This window comes from Borostomias antarcticus (assembly GCF_949987555.1).
Source record: "Borostomias antarcticus genome assembly, chromosome: 5".
NCBI lineage: Eukaryota > Metazoa > Chordata > Actinopteri > Stomiiformes > Stomiidae > Borostomias > Borostomias antarcticus.
This window is the reverse complement of record NC_140238.1, coordinates 21,921,922-21,934,572: the sequence shown is the minus strand read 5'-3', so window position 1 is coordinate 21,934,572 and position 12,651 is coordinate 21,921,922. Positions and strand designations below refer to the sequence as shown.

Genomic DNA, 12,651 nt, shown 5'->3' with positions numbered 1-12,651 from the left:
GGGTGTTGGAACCAGTGATGCCGTGTTGTGCTGTGTGGGTTTGTCCATTGGAGCACGAGTAAAACAGACCACTGTACCGTTGTCACCTACCTGGTCACTCCCCGGTGACCGGACAGCCTGCCGCCTCCAGGGGGGCGCCTAGACCATGTTTTGCTGTTTTGAGATGAATTACAAATAAAGCTGATATCCTTCTATGAGTGTGTGCTGTTGTCTTCTGCCTGACATTTGACCACTACCCCATTTTTCAGGGTGACCTACACGATTTATTACACTACATTTATCTCGCATACTAAACATGTTTTTGTGGAGTAGTATGTACTAAATAGTGTGTAGTATGCGAGTTGCACTATGTACTATATAGCATGTAGTATGTACTACATGCTATATGGTACATAGTGTAAGAGATATAACTTGTAAGGACAATTCAGCACATGATAGCCCAGATGTTATTGGGAGAATATAGCTTGTTCTATGGGCCGAATGCATTAAGATTTAGTTAAGACTAAAATGTTAAATGTTGCAATTTAACCACCAGCCGGTAGGGGGAGCGAGTATGAGGGTGAGAGAGAGAGAGGAGGGGAGGAGGAGTGAGAGGGCTACCGTCAACCTAGAGAGGGAGATGACGCCCGTTAAACATGAGTATGTAGGGCTCCTCGAACCATCCCATATAGACAACTCAGGACTAGGAGTAGCCAGGACCCTCACAACAGTGCAACATGGGTTAATGGCGGTCAGAGTAGTCAACCCATCCACACAAACCATCCCGATCCGCAAGGGACAGAGTTTGGGGCAGCTTCACCCTATTCTTTGGCGACATCAGGAGAGCTATGACATAGCAGACGACCACCACCCGACCGACCCGCCCCCTAGCCCATCTAAATCCTGTCCCAAGGTAAACGTAGACCACTCATGCCTAACCATGACTCAGACAGAACAACTCGAGGCCCTATTGACAGAATACACGGACGTCTTTAGTACACACTCACATGATTACGGCCAGACTACAACATCGCATCAATACGGGCGAGGCGGTGCCAATAAAGGTCTGCGCCTACCGAACCTCCGCCGTCATGCACAAAGAAATTGACAAACTACTCCAACAGGGAGTGATTGAGGAGTCTCATAGCCCATGGTCTGCACCGGTAGTCTTAGTCAAGAAAAAAGACGGCTCATACCGGTTCTGTATAGACTACAGGCGCCTGAATGCTGTCACGGTCAGGGACTCTCACCCATTACCCCGAGTGGACGACACTCTAGACCGACTCTCCAGGCGCTCATATATTCAGCAAGATCGACCTTACGTCAGGCTATTGGCAAATCCCTCTCCGTCCCGACGACAGAGAAAAAAATGCATTCTCAACAGGAGCAGGACTTTATCAGTTCCGGACAATGCCGATGGGAATTTGTAACGCGGCCCCTAGTTTTCAGAGACTGATGGAACTAGCCCTCCATGGGCTACACTGGAGTGTCTGTCTAATTTATTTGGATGACATAATTTACAGCACCGCCTACGAGGAACATCTCCACCATCTTAGAGCAGTGTTTGGTAGGTTCAGGGCTGCAGGGCTGAAGTTAAAGCCCTCTAAATGCCACCTTGCCAAGACCTCCGTCACCTTCCTGTGGCACATCGTCTCACAGGAGGGAGTGCGGCCAGACCCCTCCAACACAGATAAGCTCCGCTCCTGGTCACCCCCACGCTCTCCCACAGAGGTCAGGGCATTTCTGGGTATCTGTTCATACTACACACAGACATACACCAGCCCACTTCCGGCTTTAGGCCTGGGCCATAGCAAACACACACCAGTATTTGCCATGTCTCTCCTATGATGCTTTTTTAGTCTCTCTTACTCTGAAATGTATTGCTTTATAAATGTTCTTAGCCGGTAGACAAACATACTCCAGGAGCTTGCTCGATCGCCTTGTTGAGAGGGGTCAGGGAAGAATTTTTACAGGTCACTTATCTGGCACCCGGGTGATTACTGTTTTTTTGCTTCCCTCTGGAATATGTAGAGAGTGGGTCGTATGCCCACCTCCCTTGTTCTCTGTAAAGCGCATTGTGTTGCCTTTGGGTATGAAATGCACTATACAAATAAAGCTTTGATTGATTGATTGATTGATTGACTACAGACGGTTTATCTCAGGCTTTGCCGAGATCGCGGAGTCACTGCTCCACCTGACTCATAAGAATGTACCATTCACTTGGACTGACGACTGCCAGGCTGCATTCACCTTGTTAAAAGAGAAACCCAGCCCCCCGTAATGTCAATCCCACACTTGGATGAGCCTTTCCTGCTCCACACAGATGCATCCCAACACGCGATAGGCGCAGTTCGCGCCCAGAAGTTGGGAGGAAGAGAACATGTGATCTCATACGCCGACGTGGGCACGCACCTGTACAAAAGGAGTAGTTGGCCTCAGCAGGAAGTGATTGAGCGCTGGTGTTGGCGTGGGTTATCGCTGTCCCGAGTCTGGAGATTGTCAACAGAGTGGTAGCCATGGTCGCAGTAGGACGTGGGACAGGTGGATGCGTTAATACCTCCCTGTCGACCTCTAGCCTGACCTAGGACGAGGTCCGTGACCGCTATCTAGCCGCTCCAAAACCAGAGCCAGGACTGCTGTTAGCTGCTGCTTTGCTTAGCCGTGTCTCCTAAGTTTAGCGAACCCTATGTTTGCGTGTACCACTAGTTTAGCTTAGGTTAGAGTAGGTCTCGGTAATCATTGGCTCTTCTCCCTTGAACCAGCTGGTCAGCCGCGCGGTCGTGGTGCATTTTTGTATCTCTTCTGAGTGGGGGGTGGCGGCGTGGAGGAGGTAGGCTAGCCACTCACAAGTGTTATAACTGGACATTCGGACACAGCCACTCAGTAGCCTGCGCCTAACCTTCGACAGTGTACACATTTCCATGGTAACAACACCGCTTGAGGATTGTGGGTAGTGTAATATTTCTCAATGCTACCGCAAATAAAACGTGATTTTCTTAAAACAAGGTTGATATCATATGGACTTTTGGCTTCTATCATAAGGACTTCTGGCTCGATTCGTCTGATGAATTATTAGCTGGATTCATGACTGAATTCTCAAAATATAAGGATTTTTAAAAAAGCGTATGGGAAATTAACATGCGATGCTAATGTGGTGGAACCTCACTGACACTATACAGGACAATACCGTATTAACGGCAACGACTTGCCTACCATTGCAAATGCGGCAAGATCAGCTCTCGACAAAAAAAACACTAGACCTGCCAACCTGTACACATTTTGTGTAGTAGGTAAAAAAAAAGTTTTCCAGTGATTTATGTTGTACATTTTTAGTCTATGCGACCTCAAAATACATTTGTGCGAGTGCACATAATTGTTATGGTGCAACCTTTTTTCCACAGACGATTCGTTAGTTACACACTCTCATGCAGTGCGGTTCGCGGTAGAGGTGAAAACGAACTTTTTCTACCATGACTTAAACGCCTAAACAGCCATATCTTGACTTTGGAGGGTCGCATGAACATGGGGGTTGGACTGGGCGAAAGCTCTCGACTTCATGAATGCATCTAGCTCAAGTTATCAAGCTCTGGTTATCGAACAGATAGTGATTTCTCTATGGGAGTGTGGAGCCTCTTCTCCAGCCATTGACATAAAACCGCCGGTCTACTGTGGCTACATGTTTGACCTGACAACCTACAGTCAGTGTTGTCAACTCTTCAGTAAGGGAAGTAGCTATTGGCTGTCCCAGAAGTCTACATGTGACTCAAGTCAGATTTTTTCATGACCGTCTGAACAGCGCAAGTCACATGAAATCTGATTTTTTTTTTATCCAGCCTGGGTCTCTAGAGCGGTGACTTGCAAATTCGTGAAGCGTTCCACGGTGGAGTGCTTGTGCGGCATACTGCACGTCACAAGACGATCCTGATCCTTCTTCTCGTTATCATTTGCTCATACCATCGCCGGCTTCCACTGCACAAATAGCCTACTTGAAAATCAACCCGTAGTAAAGGCTAACTTCAGTTGTGGTTGTAATGTTATCATGGATGTATTAATAGAACGTTATCCATGGTTAACATTACTTCCGTAAACAGTGCGCTGTGTGTGACGTCCTGACGTCTTTGTTATTGTTCTTCTGCGCATGCGGGTCTGTTCAGGGCCGTGGGCTGTTCCCACGGCAGTCAAATACAGTATAAGTCAAATATAGGTAACATTTAAAAAGTCATGTGAACAGCTAAACAAAAAAATCGGATGTGTAAAAAATCGGAATTGAGCGTTAAGACCTGCTGTGTGAACTAAGCCAGAGTCACAGTGATATACCCTCACAAATGTTCTAGTCTGTTTGTTATTTAGAAATAAATAAACAATGAAATTGAATAATGTAGGCGATTATAGTTAGGCAGACAAGCTAATAAAGCAGACATTAGTGAATAGAAAATTCCCCAGAATGCAGGAAATGAAGCTTTTGATGCCTAAAATTTCCTAGGGGGGGACCCCCAACCCCCCACTTAGTACCACCACCGCCTCATTCTGAGCCAGGAAAAACCCTCATAATGTTAGTAAACAAACCAAATATGTAATGTTTAGCTATGTTTTTTTTTTAACCATATCGGTTGTTATCAATTTGTATGCAGGAAGTGCACATGTGGGCCAAATGAATGATCATCAGGATGATTCAGGATGTTTAAGAACCAGCCATCAGGATAATCAGATCTGACTGAAGCTGAAATGTACAGTATGCTTTTTTATTTTACATAGTGCAACAAAAATGTAATGTCCCCAAAATAGCTCAAATCAAAAACCCGCCGTTGACTAGCCGGCACTATTGTCTTCACAACAACAAGGAACAGAGGAGTGGACTGTTTTCTTACTTTCAACACAAGTTGCAATGGCCACGTTCAAAAGGGATAAGTCTGACTTTGATGAGGAGTTTAGTTTATCTGGTGATCCTTACTTGTTTGGAGTGTTTATAAGTGAGTTTTTTTTATTTTATGCTAGCCATTTTTGTTCGATTGCGCTAGCATTAGCATGCCGCTAACACCCAAACAAGAGAGAGTATGGAATCAACTGAAAATCAATCAACAACATTATGGGTAAGTTGTAAATGAGGCACAATTCTGAACTACCCCTTTAAGAGGTCACCTACAGACATGCCATTTCCCTTTAAGAGATCACCACATCGTCTAGTCAGTGCTATTAGATCCTCAAATAATACTGTGCTCTATTCGCTTTATTCACACAGCTGCCATATTGGTCAAGTCTGACGTAATTGGTTGGACGAATGTGGAAGTATCCAGTGACTCCAATGTTAAAAGTTTACTATAACCAGGCCAGGTCCAGCCTAGCTTATGTGTGTGGCTGGCTTGTTTCTGTTCAGGGCTGATAGGACGGAAGCTAGTCATGCCACTGAAATAGCTGTGAATTGAAATGACATGAAATAATGTCTCATAAATTAAGAGGTCTTGTCGCCTGGACACATCAGTTCCAGTGCTTCCAATGCTTCCAATGCTAATCCAGCACAATAAGAGCGGGACAGCTCATGAGCTCACAACAACTAGCAGCAGCTTCCATAACATTAAAAAGGTAGCGGTCAGTGGCTAAAGCAGTTACATATAGATAACATAAAGTCATCCCCACCGGGTCTTGAACCCCGGTCTCCTGGGTGGGAGTCCAATGCTCTCACCACTACTCTACTTGTGCAGTGGAGATCGCTGGGGTGGTTTTGGTGTCCTTCCAGTCCCTGTGGGTTGGGGTTAGAATAAGGGTTGGGGTTGGGACAGGATCTGATCTATAAGGCAAGAGGTAAAGGTTGGAGTGAAAGGATGAACATGTGGAGGTTTGGGGTATAGTCCCATAAAGTCATTCCCACAGGGTCTTGTACCCTGGTCTCCCGGGTGGGAGTCCAATGCTCTCACCGCTACTCTACTTGTGCAGTGGAGATCGACGGGTACATTTTGGTGTCCTTGATTTTGGTGTGCTGGGACTACTGCCTCTTATGGTGCCAACAGAGAAATGCAGGCCAACATTGTCCAGAGTAACGGAGGGAGGGAAGGAGTGATAACTGGACAAACGCTATACTAGGTGCGCTGGCTTACAGCCACGCACAAAAACACTGCCATAGTTTTCGCGTTTGGAAATACATGGAAGTGAATGAGCCATAGTTAGCCATCAGCTGGATTCACTTCCATATATTTCCAAACGCGAAAACAACGGCAGTGAAAAACAATTAGTCTGGTAATGATGAGTTTGTAACCCCGATAATGATGAGTTTGTAACCCCGATAGTGTATTTAGCCAGTTATTTTGACTATTTTGGTTCATGAAGTGTAATTAATTAAAACTATGGGCGCCAATTGAGGGGCTCTAGCACTTTTGGGGCGGGCCAGGACGTCTAAAGCCTAATTTATGCTTCTTGAAAAGTGTCACATGTCGCTCGACAAAAAAAAGGTGTTGCTCGACATGTTGCATTTATCCTTCGAGTGACACTTTGCGTTGTCTCTATGGAAACAATCAGCCGCACGCTTCATTCTGTTGCGCGTTTCTTGTCATTCTGAGAGAAGCGGCTTTCTAAAGGGAGAGAGACGAAGCATACATTGGGTTTAAAGGAATAGTAAAGGGAAAATGCATGTTTAGCCCAGTTTTAGGGTTACTTGTGATCATATACATTGATTCAGATCAAAACATTGACAAAGCTAGCATTTTCGAGAAAGTTGATAATTGCTCTACCACCGTTTTGGTCATACAATGGATGTGGATGGGCATCTTGAAAAATCATTCAAAAACATGTTAAACTCTCGATTTCAAAGACAAGAAACTCACCTAGGTGTTAGTTGGCATTCTGGCATATAATTCAAATCAAAAACAAGTCAAATTCTGGTTCATCTGGAAAGGCTTTTTAAAAATATTTAGCATCGAACTATTTAGTCGCAGCACATACGTGTGTAAACTTCCGCTTTAACTGATTCCGATATTGCGCAATGCCTTGATCTCTCGGTAGGCGACTTCCGTGGATTCCGCTCAGCTTCCTTATTTGAAAAGCTAGCCGCAACAACAAGACAGGCTCGTGCGAAGAATTTGTTTGGGATCTCTACAATGACACGCTATTGTGCCGTTGCCAATTGTGGCAAAATCTGTTCATCTGTAACTTGTCATAGACTTCCCTACAACGATCCCGCAAGAATGAAGTTGTGGCTAGAATCTCTTTACTTGGACGTAAACACACCCGTGGATTTTCTTCGGGTCTTAGATCACCGTGTGTGCACTTTGCATTTTGAGGACAAATGTTATAAGCCTAGGCTATTCTCGAAGAAATCTCCCAAAATTGTCTTCCTCAAACGTGATGCTGTTCCGACTTTACATAGAGGAACGACAGAAGATGAACGAGTGGAAGAACTTGAGGTAAGTTCTTATTGCCAGCTGTGTGTGTGTGTGCGCCCGTGTGTGTGTGTGTTGAAGCATAATAATAATAATCCCTTTGCTAAGACTAACTTTAGAAAAATAGAATTGTAAGAAGTGGTCTTACAGCATGAAATTATCAAAACTGTAGATTTATTCACTCGGACATCAATACTAGTGGTAAAAGCAGGACTCACTTTCAACAGGCAAGGAGTCAGACTCATGGACCGAAAGGTTTGCCATGTCAGCTGTTAGCAACAGGTCCCACTTGGTACAGCACAAACTTTCCTCTTCGGTGGGCATCTGTCGGCAATGTTTGCAAGCACACCACCAAACACCCGTGGTTTGTGGTATAGCGACAGCTTCATCAACTGGCTCTGCGGTTCGGCGAGCCTCCATCTCTTCCATTTGCTGTAGTTCCTCCTCACTATATTCAGGCTCGAAACGATAAGCGCTGCCGTCAAAGTCTAATTCCTCGCGATCAAATTCATACTCTTCTATTACATACTCTTTTGATAAGTGTTTTCTGAACTCTAGCCTACAGTAGGGCTTCCTTGTCTGAGCTAAAGAGTAGCGTGAGCAGTGAGCAAACTAGCTAGCCTAGCTAACATAAACAATAGCTACCGTAAGTAGAATCACCTCTGCGGATTGATCTACACATCTACAACGGTCGCGTCAATAAAGGATTCATACTTTGCGGCGAATTTGATGTCAGAACACCAACGGACACCAATTACACCCTCGGTGAGCTTCTTGTCTTTGAAATCGAGTTTAACATGTTTTTGAATGATTTTTCACGGTGCCCACCCACATCCATTGTATGACCTAAACAGTCAGCCTCTTTGACCTAGGACCCGAGATGTTGGCATGGCTACACGACACCGAGTTGGACCTCTGACGTTACACGAAAGAAGAAGACCTAAACAGTGTTAGAGCAATTATCAGACTTTCTCAAAAGTGCTAGTTTTGTCAATGTTTTGATCTGAACCATTGTATATGATCATAAGTAACCTTAAAACAGGGCTAAACATGCATTTCCCCTTTACTATTCTTTTAAGGCCCGCCCATAGCTACTTCCTGCACCCCTCCTTTGGTTGGTGTTCTGTGGCCGGGGTAAACATGCAGGGTGCTACATCTACGACCCCCCTGACAAAGGCGCCAGACTCCACCACAGAGCAACAAAGAAAGTGAATTGGAGTACGGCTCAGTGTCTGCTTTGGCTCGTCCTGCTCCTCGTTAATCAGTCGGTGTACTCTGGGGCCTTATTGGCAGGGCGCCGCTCTCCCCCACGCATTCCTCTCACGTTCCCCTCTCCCTCCATCAATCTGCTAAGAGCCTCTTACAGCAATGGTTGCTGTCAGCTAACGGCTCTGGAGAGTATGTGGTTGGGCACACACATCATGGCTAGTAGACATCTGTATCAGCTGGATGTGTGTGTGTGTCTGTGTGTGTGTGTGTTTAAAAATCCTGCTGTGTTTAGAAAATGCTCTATGGCCAGAGTGGATAGGACCAGTATTCCCACAGCACTCCGGCTCCTCATCCTCTGTCCTGCTCGCTAAATTAATTAGAGCAGCAAGATCCTGGACCGCTCACGTGGTCATACACACGCGCGCACACACGCGCGCACACACACATGCACACACACATGCACACACACCTACTGTTCCACATGCTCTCTCACACACACACACACACACGCACTCATACACACACACACGTCTCTCCCTTTCTCTCTCTTTTTCTCTCTTGCACACACACAACGCACTCTCACACGTACAGTAAACTGTGCTACATGTATATTCTATAGTACTGATCCCAGCAGCTCTTATATACACACGTATCAAATGTTTCAATCCAGATATGGGTTTCTGGTATTTGTTTGGCTGAAACCCAACACCTGGTTCCCTCCCTCCCTTTTCTTTGGAAACGGAAAGCAAATGAACACAACAAATGAAAATAATGCACACAAAAGCTCGGGAGGGGAATTTGTTTTAAGGTGGACGTCACTGTTAATGTCCGTCGTCAAGCAAATTGCACTCCGGCCAATCAGAGAGTTTGCAACAACCACAGGGCAACTGGACAATGCAGCCGTCTGTACACAGACGTGAACGATTCCTGGAACAACAGCAACACGCCCTGGTCTAGAGATCTAGAGAGGGGCTAACACAGAGCAGCACTGCTAGTCAGTATAACAGCACCCACCCACCACATCCTGTGGGGGGATGGGGTGAAGGGGCCGGGGGTGAGGGGGGGCTGTATTTAGCACAGTTCACCTCCATCGTCAGGCAAATTCCGCTCCAGTGAATCAGACATTTCGTAACAACTGCTGGGCTGGCCCAATGGAACAGATGTGAACAATTACTGGAAACCAACAACGGCACACCCTATTCTAGAGAACTAGAGAGGGGCTGACCGTAGGCTAGTGCTACAGAACAGCCATGCTAGTGAGTGCAAAAGCCCCACCCCCCTCCCCTCACATCCTGTCATAGCTCCCTCCACCCTCCACCAGTATATAATGCCCCCGGAGGGACCCGCTGTGGTGCCCCCCTTGCCCACCTACCTGAAGCTTCTGTGTGGGGGACGACACTGGTGAAGCCGGGGCTGGGTCTGGCCTGGTCGACGCTGGGTCCTGGGAGACAGAGAGAGAGACAGAGAGAAAGACACACACACAGAGAGGCTGGACTGAAGAAGTGGGAGGAGATCTCCTCCCACTTCTCTCTCTCTCTCTCTCTCTCTCTCTCTGCATGATACAACAAAACAACATACAGTACAGTAAAATCAGTATGAAGTCATAAGATCAGGAGGGTGGGGTTAACTTCTCTGGTTCTGGTCATGCTTTTAGGTTGAGGGATGAAATGAGAGAAAGAGGAGAAACGAAAGTGAGAGGAGATGGAGGAGGAGAGATCTTGGGAGAGGGGTAATCTGTGAGCAAAGCCATACTAAAGGTGTTCCCGGTTCATTATATGCCTGTACCTTAGATGTGCTATCTTATCTCCACCCATCGTAAAAACTTGACCGTTGCTGTTTAACGACTTAACGCCTACACTCACCATACAGCACAGTGTTGTCTAATGGAAATGTTAGCCTCAAAATGTACAGGTATGACCATGAGGAGAGTTTAAATGTAATTTCATTTCAAACCTTTATTCATACTCGTTAAGCACTGAGGTTTCCCTCATTTACAGTGTTGACAAGTTCACACAGATACACAAATAACAACAGAACAAATACAATAATAATAATAATTATTATTATTATTAAAAACAGTTACAGGTTGAAGTACAAATGCCATGGATTTAAACTCTGCAACTGAAGGAGGTACCTCAAGCTTATAGAGTATTCCAGGTATAAGAGTCTGTTATAGAGTATTCCAGGTATAAGGACTTTAGAGTCTGTTATAAAGTATTCCAGGTATAAGGAGCATCATGGACAAAAGCAGCTCTGCCAAGTTCAGAATGCACTTGAGGAACCCTGAAAACAAGCCGATCGTTTGATCGGGTCTGGTAGGTACCAAGGCTCTAGTCCAACACAGACCAGATGTATGGTTGAAGTTTACCAATAATGGCTTTTAAAATAAACAAATACCAGTGATGGTTACACCTTACAGAGAGAGGAGACCAGCCTAACCTATCATAAAGAACACAGTGGTGGGTGTCATAACTAATAAATCTTAGGGCGGAATGGTAGACAGCATCTAACGGTTTTAGGGTAGTCAAAGAAGCATGTCTATACAGTAGATTGTCACCATAGTCTACTACTGATAAGAAGACAGTTTGAACAATTCTCTTCCTGCTGAACATAGAACGGTTTCTGTACAGTTTCTGCCGCAGCTTAGAGGCTAGAATGAAGAATAGAGGCTAATGAAAGGGGCAGCACCTTTTTTTTAATGAGCAAATAACTTATTTTCACTTTCTGTATTATTTCTGAAGGTAGTGCTGCCCCTTAGCATAGCAAGACCTTTAAACTAAAACAAAAAATGAAAAAAATTAAAGGACAGATCAGAAGTGCAAAAATGTATCAAGGGTAAACTACATCTGGTTGGCGCTGGAGTGTCCTTGGCAGTGAGAGTTTCTGGGTTCTCTCATCTCTGGGGTGTTTACTACAGACCACCAGAACACGTTCTCTGCATGTCTACATAGTTGGATTCCCCCGACTGTGGATGACTCGGATACAAAGACGTGATGTGACTTGTCGACCCATGACTGCCAGGTCACGCTCTGATGACAGCAGGTCACAGGACTGTCACAAGGGCCTGCCCTGAGCCAAGCACAGTCTCCCAGAGATCAATGCAGTCCAAAAGATATTTCATATACTGTAGGAAGATACTTATATACAGATATACTATATTTCATATACTGTAGGAAGATACTATACAGATATACAGTACTATATTTCATATACTGTAGGAAGATTCTATACAGATATACTATATTTCATATACTGTAGGAAGATACTATACAGATATACTATATTTCATATACTGTAGAAAGATACTTATATACAGATATACTATATTTCATATACTGTAGGAAGATACTTATATACAGATATACTGTATTTCATATACTGTAGGAAGATACTTATATACAGATATACTATATTTCATATACTGTAGGAAGATAGTGTCACTTTATAACAAGTGCACAGTAAACATGTTGTCCCCCACCCATGATGCATATTCCTTTGTGGTAATGATGGAGTGGAAAGATGGAATTTCTTTTTTAATTAATATGTTACACTACTAGTACTAATCTGTGAGACCCCTAACATGTAGAACAATGAGTAGACAATCCAGGAATATTTTCGTTTATCTAAACTCTGGATGTGAAAAGTAGAAGGGTCCCTCAGTAGAATAGACTATACTTTTACTGAAATAGCATACTAATTTAAAATCTTCAAATCTTAATGTACTGGTAATGGGAAAAACAACTTATAACGAGAACTACTATGTGAGCTCTAACCAGCTCATGTGGTTGATGACGCTGGTCAAGCTAAAAAGGCCCCTGGCTAGAATTGTGCTGTGCCTACACTGAGATACTTAGTTTTTTGTGTAGAAAGCAACGACGGATGAGCATCGTTTTAATAGCCAACAAGTCCATGCACGTGCAACCATGCATGTATGGTCTACAGTCCCATAATGGATGTAGAAATACAGACATATCTAGTGCTACTACATCATGTGTATCAATGATTGACCAAAGTAAGCTCTCTACAAACCAAGGTAGAGTGAATAAGAGTACAATAACGTCTCCAGCTAGTGGGCAAACAAGTCCATGCACCT

General features: G+C 44.6%; 1 protein-coding gene across 2 annotated transcripts in view; it reads right to left on the bottom strand.

The window, feature by feature from the left end:
- The window catches only part of LOC311309355 (cell death-inducing p53-target protein 1-like), a 34,627-nt gene extending 24,624 nt beyond the window's left edge, over positions 1-10,003 (bottom strand). Inside the window, exon 1 of one of the 2 annotated variants that reach the window (XM_084438586.1) lies at positions 9,931-10,003. The gene's annotated coding sequence lies outside the window, so the exon portion shown is untranslated. Of the gene's footprint in view, positions 1-5,613; positions 5,740-9,930 lie in introns of those variants that run through there. The other variant, XM_084438587.1, reaches the window with a different exon arrangement.
- Between the last annotated feature and the right edge of the window lie 2,648 nt (positions 10,004-12,651).